Source organism: Oncorhynchus nerka, linkage group LG6 (genome assembly GCF_034236695.1).
Source record: "Oncorhynchus nerka isolate Pitt River linkage group LG6, Oner_Uvic_2.0, whole genome shotgun sequence".
Lineage (NCBI taxonomy): Eukaryota > Metazoa > Chordata > Actinopteri > Salmoniformes > Salmonidae > Oncorhynchus > Oncorhynchus nerka.
Window position 1 is genome coordinate 24,108,971 of NC_088401.1, and position 16,721 is coordinate 24,125,691.

General features: G+C 42.2%; 1 pseudogene; it reads left to right on the forward strand.

Moving 5' to 3' along the window:
- The first annotated feature begins 486 nt into the window (after window positions 1–486).
- Window positions 487–6,997, forward strand: LOC115131046 (DNA topoisomerase 1-like; annotated as a pseudogene).
- The last annotated feature ends 9,724 nt before the right edge of the window (window positions 6,998–16,721 follow it).

Consider the following 16,721-nt stretch of genomic DNA (forward strand, 5'->3'; position numbering starts at 1 on the left):
CCCATCAGTCAATCAAAGCGTGATTTAATTTGTTTGATTTTTTATTGATCTACAAGAACCATCCGTACGTAATTCGACATCGTTTGTGTTGATAATGGTCTGAATTAAACATGTCACGAACAAAACAATATTTGTAATTGACTAATTGTCAACACCACATCTACATTTGTACAGTCTAACTTGAGTAATGAAACTGGAAGACAATGAAGGACATGGTCGAGCCAGAACATACAGCAGGAAAAGAACAGCATCATCATCCAAGAGGGATGGGTGTCCTCAACTTGGCCCTGCTTTACCCCTGGTCCTGGGTTAGAAATGCTCCGGTTGTCATGCTGATTGGGGCAGGTTCACATGATCCTAGATCTAATGGGTGTAACTTTGGTGATGTGTCATGGTGCTTATCTTTCTCAATGACAAGTTAGTAGAGTGTTGCTTATCCATTAGGTAGGTTTATTATTGTGAAAAGTCACACTTCCCAATGGTCCAATGCAGGAAGAGGAGTACGAATGGGGGAAAAGAGGAAGGAAAAAGGACACTGAGAGGAAGCACAAGGTAACATGGACCAGTCACTTCACTTACACACACACACACATCTGATGGTTATTTGATTTCATAGGCGAAGCACTCCAGTTCTTAACACCCTTGTAAACCTCTGCAGGAGCCGGAAATCACAAGGTGAGCAGATCAGTCTCTTCAGATACATTTACATACAGGGTTTATGTGGAAGCACCTTTAATTACAATCTCCAATTTACATGTCTTCATTCACAATGAAGGGTGTAGTATAATTTTCCAATGTGCTCTGTTTCATTATGTAAGTCAGTGGTCACCTTTTATACTTCATTTGTGAGCGTGTGACTTATTCTGTCTATCCTTTATCAATTCGGGGAGTTTAAAATCTGTCTTGGGGAGTGGCCATGCAGATCTGGAGACCAACGGTGTAGACATGGTATGATCAAAGACTATAGCATGATATACACAGGCCCAATTATTGCATATCCCCGTATTAGCAGAAAATAGTAGGTGTTTATTAATGGGGTTTCTCTGTCTTTCTCTCGCAGGATGCATCACCAAGGAGTACATTTTTCTTCTAATGCTGAAATCATTCACACCAAAAGTAAAGTCTAACTTCAATGTAAACAGAGAGTAAGATACAGTATGTTGGTGATGAGGTGTTCTTTATTTGCAATGACATTGACTTAAACAACAATATTTCTGCCAAGGAAAATGAATCCGATGGGAGAAAAGTGATACAGGAAATGTTTTAGCTTGAATATTTTGTGATTGGTGATGTGTTGCTTACCTTATGTCGTTTCTCACCCGTTGCTATGTCAATGTAGCGCAAATCTAAAAGTAGCAAAAAGTGACACCACGGGACGGAAAAGGATACTTTTTTTATTTTTAATTAAGTTTGTAAACTAACAGGTGAACAACATTAATTTTCATGTTCCACAGTAAAAAAATCTTCATACTCTGTGTATGGTTGTTGCTATTCTCAAGTGCAGTGGTTCCCAAAATGTGGGGCGTGCCCCCTAGAAGGTGCGCATTTCTTTTAAGGATCTCAGTCCAGCTTTCAAACTCACTCATGAATGTTGTAATATTAGAATGCACAAAGAGCAATTTCGAAATTGGTTAGTGCATCATCAGTTTTTCTCTTATCATGTAAGTCATTGCATACCTTAGAGCTATTTTTTGCTTGTCAGAAATGTCCAGATCCATTAGCCCATGTCAGCTAAAGCTTTTTAGCCCATAGATTTTATTGTAGTGTTTGAGCCATTTAAATCACATGAATACACATTAGACATGGCAAAATTACTAGAATCCAGGAAATATGCTTTAAACCTGCAAGAATGTCTCTCTACCAACAAGAGGGGTGTGATCAGTTTGTGTCATGAATAGTGCTTGTGCCCATAGGTATAGACGTGGAACTCTTTTTGAAAACATCTGTTGCTGTCCACTAAATACACCGAACAAAAATATAAATGCAACAAGTAAAGTTTTGATCCCATGTTTCATGAGCTGAAATCAAAGATCCCAGAAATTTTACATATGCACAAAAAGCATATATATCACACATTTTGTGCACAATTGTTTTACATTCCTTTTAGGGAGCGTTAATCCTTTGCCATGGTAATCCATCCACTTGACAGGTGTGGTTAATCAAGAGGCTGATTAAACAGCATGCTTATTACACAGGTGCACCTTGTGCTGGGGACAAAAGGCCACTCTAAAATGTGCTGTTTTATTACACAACACAATGCCACAGATGTTTTGAGGGTGTGTGCAATTGACATGCTGACTGCAGGAATGTCCACCAGAGCTGTTTCCAGAGAATGAAATGTTCTTAAACAAAGCTGAAAATGTCCCAGTTCTTTTATGGCCTGCATACTCACCAGACATGTCACCCATTGAGCATATTTGGGATGCTCTGGATCGACGTGTACGACAGCGTGTTCCAGTTCCTGCCAATATCCAGAAACTTCGTACAGCCATTAAAGAGGAGTGGGACAACATTCCACAGGCCACAATCAACAGTCTGATCAACTCTATGTGGAGGAGACGTGTCACGCTGCATGAGGCAAATGGTGGTCACACCAGATACTGACTGGTTTTATGATCCACACCACCACCTTTTTTTAAAGATATCTGTGACCAACAGATGCATATCTGTATTCCCAGTCATGTGATATCCATAGATTAGGGCCTAATGAATTTATTTCAATTGACTGATTTCCTTATATCAACTGTAGCTCAATAAAATCTTTGAAATTGTTCAGTATTGTTCAGTAGTCATTCCAAAAGTAGTTTTTATTTCATTTTCTCTGTAGTTCCAAAAGCAACTCTAATATGGTATAATACAGATAACAATAAAACAAGAAACTGATGTGAAAAAGGGAAATACCAAAAATGTGAATAATTTTCTTCTAGCTAGTTAGTTAACTAGAAGAAGGATTCTTGCCAGCTAACTAGCCACACATTGTCAATGAAAAGGGGTAACATTAGCTAGCTAGCTACATAAGCTAGATCTGGCCTGGCATCTAGAGATGTGTTGTATTTGTCTTTATTGTGTCTATCTCTTGAGTTGGATTTAAACCTGCATAAACATTTTGTGGCTTTCTGTGCTGTAACCAAATTGTGATGTGCTTATTGTCCGGTGGGAAGCAGGTCATTTCAACAATGGGAAGAAATTAACAACGTTGAAGCACAAAGGCCCACTCTTCCCACCAGAATACGAACCATTACCTAATAATGTGGCGTAAGCCTAGTTTTACGCCAAGATGCTGGACCATGAGTACACAACAAAGAGTGCCTTCCAAGATAACTTATTTACAGACTAGAGAGAGGTTAGTATCACTGATTTAAATTGAAAAAACAGCCTGAGACTGATTAAACAGGAAATGACAGCAGAGGAGAGGGAGCAGATGAAGAAGCTGTCAGTTTGATTTCACGCACATCAAGAAATCATTTCTGGAGAAGTCGGAGGAGAAGAAAGCCATGACAAAATAACAAACAGGTAACTGATTACATAGTCCCCAAACTTTAAATATATTCTTAGGGGGAGCAATAACATTGCAACCCTTGTGGAAACCTTTGTTTTTTCCCTCGATCAGGTCTGAAGGGAAAAATATATAGAATAATTAACGGAGGCTTGCGGCTTCTGTGTGCTGGACGGCCACAGGGAGAAGATTGGTCACTTCCAGGTGGAGCCCACAGGGAGAAGATTGGTAACTTCCGAGTGGAGCCCACAGGGAGAAGATTGGTAACTTCCGGGTGGAGCCCACAGGGAGAAGATTGGTAACTTCCGGGTGGAGCCCACAGGGAGAAGATTGGTAACTTCCGGGTGGAGCCCACAGGGCTTTTCCACTGGAGGGGAGAACATCCCAAGATGAACAAGCTGAAAGTGAGCATCTAGCGGGAGGACTTCACCATCAACTGCAGCAAGTGAGCAGTAGAGCATACAGAACAAACAATATTCCTATAAGTTTATGCTGCTCCCAAAACTGAATTAGCGATCTAAAGGCAATAAGCTTGAAATAAAGTGTTTTGGTTGCTTTTCCATAGGCGCTAAGATACCAGTGGCCCCTATGGATGACAATGGGAGGAAGGTGCAGCATGATGACACAGTGACCTGGCTGGCCTCCTGGGTGGAGAACGTCCAGGGAAAATTCAAGTACATCATGTTCAAACCCAGCTCCAGACTTAAGGTACAAAGCCTTTCTCCCCACTTTCCTTAATTAAAATTAATTAATTAATTAAACATATCAGTGGTGTTTTATTGTGTACAAAAATGAACAATATTTAAAGATATGGAAACTCAAACTTTTGTGAAAGAAAATAATTATATTTGGATATTGATAAACCCAGATATTTATGAATTAAATTATATTTGAAGGCTTAGAAACCCAAACTTTTGAGAAGAGCCTGAAGACTGAACCCAGTAAATATAATACATTTCAAATTCTATTATATTTCTAGTTTATTATTTTAAGCCATAAACTCAGAAGTCTTCCTCTCTGTGCTCAGGGAGAGAAGGACTGGCAGAAGTACGAGGTGGCTTGTAAACGCAAGCCGAAGGTGACAACCATCAGGAGGCTGTACCGAGGACTGGAAGCCCTGGGAGATGAAGACCAGACAGAGAGGAGTGGCACTCTACTTTATAGTCAAGGTACAGACCTCACAACTATCATCAGTGTGGTTAACAAAGTGCAAGCCTGTTCAGTTAACCTTAAACACATAATGGAGAACAGTCATATCTCCCTCACTAACGTGTGTGTGTGTCTTTCTGTGCATGTAGCTGGCCCTGCGAGTGGGGGATGAGAAGGAGGAGAATGAGATGGCCAACGCTGTGCGCTGCTGCTCTCTGAGAGTGGGACACATCACCCTGCACCAGCAGGATTGAGGCCAGGAGTTCATGGTGGAGTTGGACTTCCTGGGCGAAGACTCCATCTGCTACTATGATGACTCCATGATGCTACTATGCCTGTGGAGGGCAGGGTGAGCAGCACTGTCTAGCAACTGTTCTGTATCCATTCCCCTGTATTGTTAAGTTGGGCTTAAACATCCATCTAATGTTCACAGACATATTATTTGTACACATGATTTCAAGAACCTGAAGCTGTTCACGGAAAACAAGGAGTCTGACGACGACGTGTTTGATAGAATAAACATAAGTTGAAGACCCAGTGTACCTGGTTCTTTCATGTTTAGGTCATGCTTAGCAAATGCTGGGAAATGAGTGTAACCAAAGAACGACTAGCTATGTGGTTCATTCAGTATCCTTATCTACCTCAGCAGATATGGTTAAATGTGGTTGTTGTTTGTTCTTAGACCACCTACTTGAACAAGCTTGGACCAGTCCATGCCGGGGCTAACAGCCAAGAACCTTCAACGCCTCCACCACTTTGCAAGAGCGGCTCAACAAGCTCACCACTGGTTAGACCACTTTCTATTCCAACATCAATACACTCAGTGCAGGTTGTTGAAGATCTAGTTTACAATAGTTGACAAGAATTCTCAGCTCTTCTCTGTGACATACCTGACCCTCGTTGGTCTTACTTTGCGTTATTTTTTACTCAAATGTTCTCCGTGTCATGACTACATGAATCTCTGAAACATGCAGATTTATAGTAAAGAGAGTACACCAATGAAAGATGTGCCTGTTGTTTTCCTCCTCAGCTGATATGAGTCTGCTGTGCTATAACCGAGCCAACAGAGCTGTGACCATTCTCTGTAACCACCAGAGGGCAGCACCCAATACCTTTGAGAAATCCATGCAAAACATGCAGGGCAAGGTAACTGGAATATTTCCGTTCTCAGATTTATGTAGTAGCTAGTAGTGCCATTCTTATGCCATTTTAAAATACTCTATGCAGCTTTTACAATATTGTGATTTATTTTTTATTTTTGTTGAAACACAGTCTAACATTGTCCCTTTATTGTTCAAGATTGCACAGAAGCAGCAGCAATTGGATGTGACCAAGAAGGAGCTGAAAGAGGCATAAAATGAACACAAGAAGGAAGGAACTGATAGGACTTGAAAGTGAGTGCACTTGACCCCTACAGTTCCTCGTTTACAGGAAAACATTGTAGAATAACAGCTAGTGGACATGACCTTTCATAATCCAGCTTTATGGCAGTTTACCCACAATTGATGTGGAAGGGTTGATCCAAACTGCTACTGAGATGCTTGTTTAGGCCTCCATTGTTTTACCACCAGCAGTGGTGGTTTGTCTGTTTTTTATTTGAACCTTTATTTAACTAGGCAAGTCAGTTAATAACAAATTCTTATTTTCAATGACGGCCTAGGAACAGTGGGTTAACTGCCTGTTCAGGGGCAGAACGACAGATTTGTAACTTGTCAGCTTGGGGGTTTGAACTTGAAACCTTCCTGGGTTACTAGTCCAACGCTCTAACCACTAGGCTACCCTGCTGCCCCGTTTTGAGGCCATTCTCTTGGTCAAATTTAGTCAAGCAAGCTCAGTCAAGCACATATCAATAATTTGAAATGATTTCAAATAATATTTAAACATAGGTGTGGTCTCCTCTGCTCTGCTCAGGCTGGTTGAGAAGGAGGCTGTGGTGAAGAGGCTGGAGGAACAGCTGAAGAAGCTCTAGCTACAGATGACTGACAGGGAAATTCAATGCCAATCGACAAGATCTACAACAAAACGCAAGGGGGCAAGATTTTCAGTTCTGAACTGTGACAACTCATTGATTTTGTATTATCGTAAAAAAAACAATTATGTGGCATTTTCTAATATTCATTATTTTATTTGCAACTCCATATTTCGTTATTTGTTATTGGTTACCAGCAGTGTTTGTTTTCTGACTGTGAGATTTGAGCAGCAATAGTAGACAAGGTACATTTTGTGTTTGATAAGATTTGTTTCCTTTGTCAACAAAAATATATGTGTGAAATGAAATACCTTTCATTGATGTGTTTAGTTTCTGTTGCTGCCTTACTCCAGAGCGAATTCCTACAGCCCTTCAAAGTATAAAGGAAAATCTATATATCCAATCATATTAATATACCAACATAAATGTAAAAGATGCAGGAATGTACCAGATTTGATATTGTCTTATGCAGTTTGAAGCTGTGATTTGTTGGACTGTGTTTAGCATGGCATGTTGAATTCTCCAATCCTCTCAGAATGTAATCCTCAAAACCTGCCTCTGGTCATACTGGCTGGATTGCAGTCCCTCGTGTTTTACCAGCCTTTTTAGCATAGGTAAATGTCACCAGGCTAAAGAACATGCGTGGACTTCCAAAGTCCGCCTGTAGTGTACGATAACATATTTTTTCTGTTGTGCGCCACTGGCATGGAGATGTAATGTACACTGTCTCGGGAGATGTTTTAGAGCTGGAAGCAAATGTAGTACAACAATTGTTTTGTGGAGACGTTTTTGTACCTTTTCTTGTGAAGCATACAAACCATAGTGTTTTTACATTAGTGAATAGTGCTGATGTGACTGTTATTTCCCTTTTCATATGGATGAGCTGCTATAGCCCCAAGTGACGCCAGTCTCATGTGGTTTCCCACAGGACTGTGGTCAGTAGACTGCAACGTGCCACATCAAAACTCTGTGTGCAGATCCTCTGAAAAAGAGAGACAGAAAATGTGGGACAAATTCCTCTAGACTGCACCGTGTCTGCTGCCTGACTGCCTACCGCCCTGCACAAGTGGATCGTGAGCAACTTCTGTCATTGAGCAACTTCTGTGATGTCTCTGAACGCAATCTCCTCACTCATTTTGTTGCTGCAACAGAGTTTACGTTTCTTTAACCACCATGCCAGACATAGATGGTAAACTATTCACTGTAGTACACATGCTGCAGGCCAGGGCCACCAATGAATCAGACAACAGTCTTTTTATTTAACATTGCTGCAGTGCGTTGTATGGCCTAATACGCTGAAAATGTGAAAAGGAAAGCTTCTCAGCTCTTCACCAGGAGGGCCCTTGCAGTCTACACTTTTCCTCTACCTTTCAATAGCAATCTTGAGATCTGGCCGTAGCCTATTGGGCTCTGTCTCAGTACTAAGCTTTTGATCCCTGCTTTGTGTTGCTGCAGTCTGATTCGATTCGCCGGTGTTCTTCACTAATCTAATCCAGACGGAGGGAGTTCTTTGGGACATGGATTTGGGATTTCCCTCTCGGTTTGTTTAGGGATTAGCAGCCGAAGGTACACAGTGGTAATGAGTTTAAACACAAAATGGGGAAAATATGCCAACGTAAGATAATAGGCATTCACAGAACCCAGTATGCTTCTAAGGCCATGGTTTTAAAAAGCTTGTGAACTTTGAAACTAGAACCTGGGATAAATTGTAGGATTATATGTAGCCAAGGCCTGGGATTTCTATCCTAGAGATATTGTAAAATTTGTGAAATCAAATTGATGGTGGTGTTTTTACAAGAAACTTTGTTGCTCAGTGTTTGAACAATTTTTCTCTGCGAGGGAGAGAGACAAAAATCACATTCTGACCCGGATTGGTGATTTCATCACTGAGGAGCTTTCATTCGCTGTTGGTGTTGTGAACTTCACAAGCCCCGGAGGAAACAGGAAGCCCAGTCAGAATTCTCATTGTTCCAGGCCAGCGTTTGAAGTTTGGGCTTGCAGGAAGACATTGTAGAATAACCACCAGTGGACTTGACCTGCCATACTCTTGTTAATGGCAGTTTGCCATCTATGGTTCAAACTGCTACTGAGATGCTTGTTACTGATCTGCCATTGCTTTGACTCATTTTTCTCCTTTTCTGGGCTACATTTTTTTATTAGAGTTACTAATGACTCAATCACAGCCTACTTTATGGCAGTTTACCATTTATGGATGTGGAAGGGTTGTTTCCTCACAACTGCTACTGAGACTTTTATTACTAATCCAACATTGATCATCTGTGGTTTCTCTTTTTTTCTTTATCTGGGATACATTTCTTAAATTAGGGTTATTATTAATGACTGATTATAATTGCTTTGCACAGTGGGGGGAGATGCTCCAATTGGACTCGACACAGATTTCTTTGCACGTGTGGAAAAAAATTTGGAACCCCAGAGCCAGAACGACATTCCTTCTTCCCTTATACCTGGGTGTGTTTGTCTTCTCTTGTTGGTCGTCAATGCACCATATGTCCACCACATTGAGATGTTCAAGCAACAACCCCAGCCAACATGTCCAGGTGGGCCCCACCTGGGTTTTAAATTAGTTTCCACTGGGCAAGGGCTCTAATTGGTTATCTTAGCAGGTACCCAATTGGTTTAAAATTGAGGCTAATATGGATGCTGAGGATAACTTTGTGGGTCACTGTTGAGTTTCCCTCATGTGATCCATGGAACAGCCCTTCATTGACCCATATGAGCCCCACATGGAAATGTTCCCTGGGAACACACTGCATATGTTTTCTTCTTCAAATATTTAGAGACACTTATCATTTCAAACTGTTTGCTTGAGGATGAAACATCAACTTTTTCTGGTTTTGTTTGACCAGCCAACAGAGACGACCTGTCTAAAAAAGAATACTTGAGGCTTGTGGATATTTTCCTCTAAAGCATTCCCAGTTCTCACATAAATACGTTATTGTCTTATTTGTTAAGAATAAATGATTTGTTACTCATCTGTCTTTCTACTCTAGGTCATAGAAGCTACAATATCTGCATGTATTGTTTGAGTTGATGTTTCTGGTGCCTAATACACCCCACTGGGCTCACGCCGTCATTTCAATGTGGAAATGTGGGTTATAATCGGTTGAGACGTTGCTCAATGAGATTTCAACCATTATTCACCCACTCAGAAAGACAGCCAGAAGTTTGTTGAATTCCCAATGTGTAATCACTATGCTTTCAACCATCTAAAAGCACAACAAAGTTCAAATGGGAATACAATGTCAGATATTTTGTATTTATACAATGAGTTAATGTGTTATCACTGTTTCATCTAATTGTACAACCAAATTACCTGGATTGCAGTTAAGATTCCATTAAAAGTACATAGTGCAAGTGATTAATGCTGTTCAAGATTCTGAACAGATTATTATAGCAACTGAAAATCTCTCCACAGACCTGGGACCTTTGCATGATATCTTGAACATGCACACTTTCTATGATTAGGCTACATAAGAATATTTTTATAGTTACAGTAACCTGTGGCCATGGATGTTTTACTAATTTTAAGGTTGAATAAATACTGTTACGTTAGTTTTTAAGATAGCCTCAACTTTAGACTATTTACAATGTTACAAAAGTCGTATTGTATTGTGTTTTGTTCACAATGTAACCAAATATCAACATTTAAAGCAGTTGTATCTAATGCTTGGATAGTTAAATCTGTGCCACTAGCTTAATCCTATTCTTTAACTTTTGGTTTAGTTGGAGACGTGAATCAAACATATAATTTGTTAATAGGCTATTTACTGTATTGCAAAGGGGATGTTGAATTGTGTTTGGCTGTCAACCCATCCAAATATCAACCTTTGAAGGAGATGTATATTTTGTGCTACTGACTTTTAGTCTGCTTTAAGTCCAGTTTTTCTAAAATGATGAATTGATATGTTGGATTCACATCTCCATCTCAACCAAAAATCTAAGATAATGAATAGGACCGAATCAAATTTTAAATGCACTTTAAAGTTTGATTTGATTTAGTCCTATTCTTTAACTTAGGTTTTGGCTTGAGATGGAGACATGAATCACCATATAAATTATTAACTTGAATATTTCATTTGAAATCAACCCAAGCTTGAGACCCTAGGCCTATATCCAGGCTGCATCACATCTGGCCGTGATTGGGAGTCCCATAGGGCGGCGCACAATTGGCCCAGCGTCTTTCGGGTTTGGCCTGGGGTAGGTAGCTGTAGGTAGACCAACTCTCCAGTAGGAGGTGCTGCATAGCCTCTAGTTTTTTTCTGATAGTGGATAAAGATTGATATTATTTATTTAAGTGTCATACACCTACCGGTGCCCAGCCCACACAGGCTTACAAGACACTAGTAAACACAGTAACATTTTCCTTGTATTCAAAATAAAATAACTTTTAACAAATTATATACATACAATAACCATGGCAAGTACAGATACCATCTAGCCACACTACACAAACAATACATTTCTCCTCCAGGCATTGTGAACAAACTAAGCAATCTCAAACACGCCCTGTCTGAAACAAAATTCAAGCCTCTGCTCGTCCCGTAACCAGAATTCTTCAAAATGCTTCTTAACAGCTTCTACCCCCAAGCCATAAGACTCCTGAACAGCTAATCAAAGGGCTACCCAGACCTCTCGTTTACGCTGCTGCTACTCTGTTTATTATCTATGCATAGTCACTTTAACTCTACCTACATGTACATATTACCTCAATTACCTCAACTAACCAGTGACCCCACACATTGACTCTGTACCGGTACCCCCTGCACATTGACTCTGTACCGGTACCCCCTGCACATTGACTCTGTACCGGTACCCCCTGCACATTGACTCTGTACCGGTACCCCCTGCACATTGACTCTGTACCGGTACCCCCTGCACATTGACTCTGTACCGGTACCCCCTGCACATTGACTCTGTACCGGTACCCCCTGCACATTGACTCTGTACCGGTACCCCCTGCACATTGACTCTGTACCGGTACCCCCTGCACATTGACTCTGTACCGGTACCCCCTGCACATTGACTCTGTACCGGTACCCCCTGCACATTGACTCTGTACCGGTACCCCCTGCACATTGACTCTGTACCGGTACCCCCTGCACATTGACTCTGTACCGGTACCCCCTGCACATTGACTCTGTACCGGTACCCCTGCACATTGACTCTGTACCGGTACCCCCTGCACATTGACTCTGTACCGGTACCCCCTGCACATTGACTCTGTACCGGTACCCCCTGCACATTGACTCTGTACCGGTACCCCCTGCACATTGACTCTGTACCGGTACCCCTGCACATTGACTCTGTACCGGTACCCCCTGCACATTGACTCTGTACTGGTACCCCCTGCACATTGACTCTGTACCGGTACCCCCTGCACATTGACTCTGTACCGGTACCCCCTGCACATTGACTCTGTACCGGTACCCCCTGCACATTGACTCTGTACCGGTACCCCCTGCACATTGACTCTGTACCGGTACCCCCTGCACATTGACTCTGTACCGGTACCCCCTGCACATTGACTCTGTACCGGTACCCCCTGCACATTGACTCTGTACCGGTACCCCCTGCACATTGACTCTGTACCGGTACCCCCTGCACATTGACTCTGTACCGGTACCCCCTGCACATTGACTCTGTACCGGTACCCCCTGCACATTGACTCTGTACCGGTACCCCCTGCACATTGACTCTGTACCGGTACCCCTGCACATTGACTCTGTACCGGTACCCCCTGCACATTGACTCTGTACCGGTACCCCTGCACATTGACTCTGTACCGGTACCCCCTGCACATTGACTCTGTACCGGTACCCCCTGCACATTGACTCTGTACCGGTACCCCCTGCACATTGACTCTGTACCGGTACCCCTCCACATTGACTCTGTACCGGTACCCCTGCACATTGACTCTGTACCGGTACCCCCTGCACATTGACTCTGTACCGGTACCCCCTGCACATTGACTCTGTACCGGTACCCCCTGCACATTGACTCTGTACCGGTACCCCCTGCACATTGACTCTGTACCGGTACCCCCTGCACATTGACTCTGTACCGGTACCCCTGCACATTGACTCTGTACCGGTACCCCCTGCACATTGACTCTGTACCGGTACCCCCTGCACATTGACTCTGTACCGGTACCCCCTGCACATTGACTCTGTACCGGTACCCCCTGCACATTGACTCTGTACCGGTACCCCTGCACATTGACTCTGTACCGGTACCCCCTGCACATTGACTCTGTACCGGTACCCCCTGCACATTGACTCTGTACCGGTACCCCCTGCACATTGACTCTGTACCGGTACCCCCTCCACATTGACTCTGTACCGGTACCCCCTGTATATCGCCTCGCTTGTTATTTTAATGCTGCTGTTTAATTATTTGTCACCTTTCTATCCTATTTTTCACTTATCCATTTTTTACTTAACACTTATTATTCTTAAAACTTCTTAAAACATTGTTGGTTAAGGGCTTGTAAGTAAGCATTTCACTGTAAGGTCTACATTCGGAGCATGTGACACATACAATTTGATTTGATCTCTGTCCATGAAACCGCTTACAGTTTTTTCCCCAAATTGTATTTTGGAGCATTCACGCATAGGCCTACTGCCTATGAGCTACTATGAGCTACTGAGCTGAAAAGGTGAGAAATTATAGTTTATAAAAATGTTAAACTAAACATTCCGATCTGTTCCATCAGCCCTATTAATTGATAGAGTGCATAGCTGCACCACACTACTTTGATACATATCAGTGGGGATTAAGAAGTGAGTATATGGATTGCTCACTGAAAAATGACTGGGTATACGGCGTATACCTGCATATACTCACCGCTGGGCAGGACAAAATATTTAGGTGCCTTTGAAGGGGACTACACTGGAGAGAGGGTTTTCACCCTCAACAGTTTCTCATGTGTATCAAGAATGGTTCACCACCCAAAGGACATCCAGCCAACTTGACACAACTGTGGGAAGCATGTCAGCATCGGCCAGCATCCCTGTGGAACGCTTTTGACGCCTTGTAGAGTCCATGTGCCCCGATGAATTGAGTCTGTTCTGAGGGCAAAACGGGGTGCAATGCAATAGTAGGTAGGTGTTCCTAATGTTTTGTACACTCAGTGTACACTGCAAATCAGTTTCACAACAACATTTATAAAAATGCTCTAGCCCACTGATATCTATGCGTAAGGTCCCAGTCAAACACTTTTTTTGTGATTCTGTGTTCTGGCATATTTATCAGTCTGTTCTATAGACGTACCATGTCATCTTTTTGTCTAACCACACATGGTTACCAGCCCATATCTCCACTGATGACCAGGTTTGGAGTCAGTTTGTGCACACCAAGAAGCAGCAGATTGCTCTGTTTTGAACATTGTCACAACTCCAGCAGCATGGTCCATCACTGGACAGACACAGGATTTATACAGCTGAGAATAAGCACAGTAACCAAGATCCTCACATATTTTCATTTGGTTTAAACCTGACCCCAAGGCTCTACCTACAGCATCCGCTAGTGATCTAATGGGATCTTCAAAGGTCATGTGTTTATCCAGAGTGAAACCAAGGTATTTGTAGAGCCCAGTGTAGAATGATGAGGTTGTACCAAAATAAAAGTTGTGTGCACTTCTCTACACGTCCTTCTTTCTGAAATGAACAATCTGGGTCTTCTCTTGATTTATCACTAGTCTCCATTTAGTACACCATAAATTAACAAAAGTCAACATTTTCTGGAGGTCATCTTCTGTCTCATCAAAGATAACTATTTCATCAGCACACAACAAGTCTCAGAAATATGTCTGCAACTTCAACACCAAGTTTAGCATGTTTAATTTGTAGGGTTAAATCATTAACATATAGTAAATAACCGTTGAAGATCTGACGTTGTTTCAAAGATACAAATCCATCATATTTTATACAAGTGTTGTCTACGTTGAAAATTGGTTACAATGATGACATACTCCCGGTTGTCGAAATTTCATCCTCAAAACAACAGTTTACATTGTTTTTTTGCAAATCCAATGTGTTTTCTACATACATTCCACGTCACAATACTTTGACAGATTTTGGGGCGGCAGGTAGCCTACTGGTTAGAGCATTGGGCCAGTAACTGAAAGGTTGTTAGATCAAATCCCTGAGCTGACAAGGTAAAAATCTGTCATTCTTCCCCTGAACAAGGCAGTTAACCCACTGTTCCTAGGCCATCATTGTGAATAAGAATTTGTTCTTAACTGACTTGACTAGTTAAATAAAAACAAATTATGTTGATTTAACCAGTTTGTGCCCAGTGGGACCTCAAATCACTTCAGATTGGGTTGCAATGTTCAACACCAGTGTGGTATATCTATCCATCTATATATCTGCTATCCATCCACAATGTCCAACTTCTAGAAGAGGAGGTCAACTGACTCCCATCTGTGAGGGCTGACTGACCCTTGATCTCTGGGTCCTGTCACCCCCAACGACAAAGGCCACAAGGATTCCATCCCTAATCGGCCTCCAGATCCCCCTGAGTGGAGAGGAGTCCTGTGGGGAACCACAGGCACAGCTGCTCTTTTCATCTCCTCACAGACACTCACTCACACTCTCTCTTGTCCTTCAGCGGAGTAAGTCCAAGATTATTTTGTGTCCAGCGTTCAAGGAACCAGCCCAAAGTGCACCTAACAGTCAACATTATGAAATGGGTAGTGGTAATTCACAAATCTTTGTTTCATTGAAACAAGTTGAAACATTGGTATGGTGGATGGTCTACGCCGTACTTTTGCAAACTCCATCTCATGTGCTACAAAAACAACGCTAATCAAACAACAGTACTAGGTGCCTGCACACTTGAATTAAAGGGTAGCTACTCTAAAAAAGAATTGGACAAAATTAGAGTATACACACTTCTCCAGTCACCACTACATCACTGTATTGGTAAAAATGTATCAATATGTGGAAGGAAGGGATGGAGGATGGAGAAGATGTGGCTGGATGTCAGTCAGTGATTGGTGTGGGTTTAAATACTGGGACTTTATAGCTGGTTGACTAATCTTAATAGCTCTTTGTCCATTGAGGAAACATTTTTAACGCCTCAATTACACCACAAACTGAGTTTTGATATCAGAACCTTTCAATGCCTTCATCAATGCCAATACTCAGTGCTCATTCAAGACATTCCCAGTCATGGACATGAAAGGTTATTTTTCTACTTTCTCGTGTTGCATTTTACCCCATTGAGCATCAAAGTGGCGTCCAACGCAAGCATGTTTTCATTTAGCAACACAAATGCCCATAGTAAGTATATTTTGGTCTTGTTAAATATGCTTAGGTTCCCTTAAGGGTTTGGGCGAGCCAGTGCTAGGCTGTGCTAGCAGGCTGGCAGGCGCCCAGTGAGCACAAGGAGCAGTCTCTTCCCACTACACACACGCACACTTAGGTGAGACCTTCTGCGACTTAAATTCAATTTATGCTTGATTCGAAAATGTGGCCGGAGGCGCAAAATGGATGGTGTGATGCAATTGTGGAGCTTCGGGAGGCACGCAGAGGCCAAATTGATCTCCGTACCACATTGCAGTGTTCCTCTCAAATGTTGAAACAATGCGGAGGGCTCCATATAGCTCTGCATTGACATGATTGGTTGAAGGTAGGTGAGAGTGGGAGGTCCTGTATAAGCACAGACTCACTTCCTTGACAACTTCCTTCACAACAGCTCTGGCAGAAGGCATGTTTGCTCTGACGTCTGTGAAGGCCGCATCACAATAAATGCTTGTATGGCCAATGCAGACATCGGAATGACCAGGCAGCACCTTCTAGAACATGAATATCACATTATAAAGCCTGGTCTCATAGACAATGTAAATCCGGAGACACTCAAATTAGTATGGTCTGTTACGTTTGGTATGGTTATATAAGACAGATGGTTACTTAAGGCAAAAATGAGAGCGTGTTTGGTCAGCATGGATGGGTGGGCGTATGCGGCGAACATCTAGCAACCCAAAGGATGCGAGTTCATATCTCATCATGGAATACTTCAGCATTTTAGCTACATTGCAAGTACTTAACATGTTAGCTAACCCTAATGCTTTTAGCTAACCCT